This window comes from Argopecten irradians, chromosome 3 (genome assembly GCF_041381155.1).
Source record: "Argopecten irradians isolate NY chromosome 3, Ai_NY, whole genome shotgun sequence".
Classification (NCBI taxonomy): domain Eukaryota; kingdom Metazoa; phylum Mollusca; class Bivalvia; order Pectinida; family Pectinidae; genus Argopecten; species Argopecten irradians.
Window position 1 is genome coordinate 35,483,074 of NC_091136.1, and position 6,000 is coordinate 35,489,073.

Consider the following 6,000-nt stretch of genomic DNA (forward strand, 5'->3'; position numbering starts at 1 on the left):
AGGATAAAAATACGCTAGACAATAATCATAAACAGTCACGAGGGAGGGTATCTGGGGAAGCCCTAGAGTTAGGGATGTGAAGGACTTTAACGTCAGTATGTAGGGTTAACTAAGGACTATGTCCACAGGATATTTAACCAGTGGTCGTGAACGGACATTTTATACCATACACGTGAAAGGATCGCCAGCAGCAAACCGCACGGGGCGGTATGTTATATTTTGGGATACTACACACACATATTTTACTATCGCTGGAAGAGTCATATCGCGAGGACATTTCTTAGAAGTAGGCAACAACCAGGTGGTATTAGAAGAGATCAAAGATAAACTGTTAGTATATGTGTAACTATGAGAATAGTATTTTCTTTGACTGCTCGATTGGCGATACATTGGCTAAATATTTGTTTATACATTTCGTTTAATACAATAAGGACAATGACTGTTTATGCTACAGCAGAAACGACTTTTCATCATGTAGACGTATATATCTATTAATAGTTTCTAGCACACAAAAATACAATATTACGATATTAAGAATCAATCAATCCTAGTGGTTACCTCGAAGAAGAAAGATGTCCGATGGGCTGCCTCGTACATTGTCCGTAGATATGTAACCTGGTGAGAAATAACGCTGAATTAATTATTGAGTCTTTCGTCGTGCAAAAATATCTGCTCTTGCTTACTTGTTGGTATTGTTACATCATTGGTTTCTGACAGTAGCGTCATTTATTTTTGAGATGACGTGATTTCCCTACAGAAACAAGAGACGTCGTGATTGATATCTGTTCCCAATAAAAAACAATTCTGTAAAACAAAAAGTCTCAATAGGAAGTTTTTTATGTGCTGACTGATTGAACATAGTTTTGGCATAATCATTTATGTCCAATTAGGTTTGAACTAGTTATTGGTTTTCTGAAATGGAATTTATCCGCCGTAATCAATCTCACTAGCGTTGGCAAATAAAACCGCTTCCTGCTGTTATACGGGGATGAGGTGTACATCATTAAAACAAATTGAAAAGGTCTAGAGATGAGATACATCGTCGATCTTTTAAATTGTGTGCACATGTCACCTGTGTTCTAGTGTTTACTTCTTGTAATAACCTCACTCGATATCCCAGTGTTGTCTCCTCGAGCCAGCAATTCGAAATGTTATAATGGATGAAGTCTTCGTTTTAATTGTGCAAATCTAAAACGTTTGAAATCACTATCAGTATAAATTTATTTATGCATGCAGGTTGATTTAACGAGTTTTCAAATATTTTACTAAGAAAAATAGCTAAAATTTACATACATACGTAGATACATACATATACAAAATCGATTTAATAAAGACAAATCCAAATAAAAACAAATAACTTTACGATCGCCATATGTTCCGGAAGAATGAGAACTGTTCAGCACTTCTTTCCTTTAAATGCTACCTGCCTAACATAATTATCTAGGTCGACATACCAGAACCCAGAACTATAAGACTTGTTAAAAAGTGATGAACAAATTTGGCCTGCTGATGTCAAACAGCCAATTAGTAGATGTCCCAGACAGGTCAAGGTCATGATGCCAACCTTAATTAAGATAACTTTTTTCAAAATATTTTGGTTACGTATTTACCAGTTCTTGCTTTCATTCATGGTACCTTAAAATACACAACATAAACTGCACCACAAAATCATGCATCAGGAAGACTTTTGGAAGTGTTATATGATTTTAAAATGGTATCTGCCGAGAAGTTTTTGAATCATTGTTCACCTTATCGTTTTCGGCCATTATTCTTCCTCCTAACGTCTCAAACATCTCACTTATCAATGCCAATCGTATATCTTTGGACCTCAATCACGATGTGAAAAATCTTTATTTTCTGAAAATATTTCAATTTATCAATTCTAATGATAATTTTGGTACAAAACAATATCAAAATTTACCAACAATGTAAATTTGATAGCTATGGATGTAAAAGTTATACTAATGATATATAATGAATGCATTGTTGAACTGCATTATAAATTCGTGTTGCTTTTAAATAAGAAATTCTGATTAAAAACTGCGGACAATGTGTCAGCGGTCGGACAGATGTTTACATATGTTATAATTATAATTGACAATATCAGGCATGAAAATGGCTCATCAATTTTTATGAAGTGAGATAGATAAATTTATACGCCATGCTTGATAGACTCATTAAAGCAAGTCGGTCAAGAACCTTTCACTAAATCATTCGCTGTACGTGTTAATTATATTTCTATTGTGTCTCAGATTAATTAATTTATCCAGTTCTCTCATATTGTTTCTTGTAGATTCAGCATGTCCATGGTTTCTTCGACCTACTTCAGCATCATCACATAACAGATGCGGTTTTTATTTCGTGTTCAACAACTGTTTCCTTTAATTTGTAGTATATCTGTTGTAAGCATCATCAGCTGATACTAACTATACTGTAAAACAGCTTTCTGTTCTGTGATTTATTTTTGCGAATTTCGCGATTAAGGTAAATTAGCGAAAGTTGATATCTTAGATAATCTTTGTGCCGTGGAATTCAAAGATGTCTTCATTCCATTTTATTTTAACTCCATGCAACTATATCTCCACGAAAAGGTTTAAAATGGAAATCGCGAAATTTAGTAACCACGAAAAAAAGTTTGTTTAAATTATCTAAATCTCTGACTAAGGTATCGTATCTAGACAATTGTTTATTCCAGGTTCCGGGATAATAAAACAAGCTAAGCAAATCAAGCGCAATGTAACTCTGCAACATTATATAGATGATTGGCTAAGTGGAAACATAGGGCTGTTTAAATATTAGGTTATCTGGAGGCCAGGAGTTCAAGGTCAGACAGTGAAAGGCCCACAGCTTTGGTCTGTAAAATTCGATATTGTTGGTTAAATGTTACACTGAATGTTATTGTCTACGTAAGTTTTGCCTACGGAAATATAGAAGCTACGGAGGCTCTTTTAGAAAACGTTTTTAAAACAAATATAGGTCACAGTGACCTGGCTTAACATTTTGTGCATTGATATTGTCATACATATACATATTTTTTAAATGATCAAAATAATTTCGTTTTCCATTCCTTGGAGAGTTTCACCTGCTACATCAAAACTACTCGACACAAATTTAGGTCAAATCCGGTACTGTCTCAAATGAGATTCGACCAATTACACGGAACCAATGGGCATATTACAAATTATCGAACGTGATACGCTCCTTAGGTCAGACAGGTGAATTTTATTCTCCGCATAAAACATCGCCGAGTCTTTTCTGTATTACTCGCACCGCCATTTTGTTTATTTCCCGTCAGTATTCATCCTATGCGAGAGAAATCATAATAACATGAATAAGTTCTTACAGCAACATGAACAACTAAATTCCGTAGACATGGGGGTTTGCCATTATAAAGGAAATTAAACCATCGCGCTTGTAATTCAATTGAATGTCCATAAACCTTAAACTTACGATATTGAGAGTACAGATCCTCCCGTAAAACACATGGAACTATTATGCGCTATTAATAGCAAATATAAGGATTAAGGAAAAATTATTCGTATGAAGTTAATTTAAACGGACCCTGTGCATCGATTTTTTTTTTTTCAGTTCTATATGTGTTACAGGATAAATACAATAAACGCATTTCGTGTTACATTATACGTATAATATTGAAAAATTCATCAGATATCTAACTCAGGAATGTCTTTGGTCTTTATTTGTTATTTGTTTTGTCAGAATTTAAAATCCATGCGAATAATTATACAGAACAAAAGTTCAAAAATGACTTATTTTGTTAAAATTTTGATTTTATTATACATTTTTATAAACATGTATCTTTTATGATTTTGTAGTGTAATAAGACTACGTTGAAGATGTGTGCACTTTATATCTTAAAAAGAAACATTTAAAGCAGGAAATTCCAAATCATTTGTGTGACAATATAGTCTTATGCTATTGTAAAATCAGGCATTTTAATGGCAGTTCAGTCGGACGAAGCTAATGTGGCAGAAAGTAATAAAAGACACATTATCAATGACCATCACAGTGGCAGTCTGATATTCATACCACCATCCTCTACATTTGTTGATTTTTCTTTATCAATGCTAAAACAGGAAAAAGAGACATTAGAAATGCTTTTCTAGAACTTGATAGAAAGAACAGCGACATTAAGGGATCCCGTCAGTCCCATAATTGATTCCATTGTTGGCTATATGTAAGGTGTTAACAGAACCGATTAATATTGATTCCTGGTGTGAAACTGTTGTAACGTATCAGTGCTTTGTATATATAAAACAAGACAAGTTAATGTGTGATTTCCTCTCGGCGATTTGTCTACCCAGACGAGATGATATTCTGCTTCTCCGTCTTTCCTCCCCGCCGACTGATTACTTGTCTACGGAAGATGTTAATGCCTGTGGGTAGAATTACATAGCAATCCCAGTAATAGATGGAATAGACTTGACGACAAAATCTACCATTTTTTTCTTTTCTTTTATTCAACGTATTGTGAAATTGCTGTTAAATGTTTCTAGCGATTCCTTAACTTTAACAGTGTTAGGATTATGCTTGCTGTCAGCGTATTATTTTACAAGGGTCTGTGTAAACTGTCAAAACACTATATTTCCATGATGATTCAAACCAAGTTTGTAAATCATATGGATACAAAACAAACGTAATGCTCAGAAACAAAATTTAGCATGTTACTCAATCAGTCACCTTTTAGTCCCATTCACTTAGTTCCTGAGAGACAACCAGGCCTCGATTTCAAAACAAAAGTGTAGACTTCAGTCAAAACTTAAGTTTTTCTCCTTATGCAAATTATATGAAAATTTATGACTTAAGTCAGTTTTTGACTGAAGTTTGTTCGAGAAATCGGGGCCAGGGTCGATATTCTAGTACTATTTATTAATGATCGATATGTGCCACGTTTCTATATAAAGTACTATGACATTATCACAACTCATATTATGCTATTTTCGGCAAATATTTTCATTGCACTTGCATTTCTGAAAATCATTTGAAGACCTTGTCTGGATGTTGAAAAAACGGTTTTGAATTCCATTCAATATGGTCAATGTTTGGCCCCTTCCTTCATAGACTATAGGGGTGTGACAGAAGTATAATGATGACAAAATAGAATCACACAAGGAAACATTTATCTATAATACATGAACAAACAAAATACTTTGTATTAAGGCATTTATACCCTTCCAGCTTCAAAGAATATTTAATTCTGCCTATCTTTAATGCTCTATGAGTGGAGATCATAAAATTTCGGTCATACACTATTTTGTAATCCCATAAGCGTGGCTTGGTTATTTTGGAAAATAATTTCGAAATAAAATTTGCTAACGTACGTACGACACAAACAATGATACAAACTGTCAACCAATCATTTGAGACTAATGCTTTTGAATTTCAGCAAATCATCATTGTATAGCTTAAAAAGAAGTACGAATGCATTTAAATAAATAGAAATCAATGTATAATTTATTTTAGAATCATCAGCTTATATCATACAGAATTAGGTAATAAATAGTCTAGAGTGCACTGCTATATAAGTGACGGTTACTAATAAGACGCTGCTTTAACCGATGTATCGGACATTATAGGATTGGACTGTCTACGATACACCAGTCACATTTAGATCATCACCACACAAGGAAGTCTACCAAGACAGCTCTGTCGTACAGACAGGTGTTATGTCCTATGAGAGGTGAACACTGATGCGGAATGGTTAGACGTAAAACACCAAAAGAACGTGACCACATGTACGCAATATCAATATCCAGAAGGCCTGTTTTACACAGAAATTGTCATCATTAAATTAGAAAGTATAGATTCCCGAACTTTCACTAAGTGGTGGGTTGGTAGTGAAAACAACCTTATTATGTCTTTTGATCGTTAATTATTTTACCAGTAAATGCGACAAATCATTTGGTATTGTAGCTTCAATAATGATGTTAACATTACTTCCAGTATTGTGGATGCAGCTGTACTTTTCTTAACCTGGGAAAT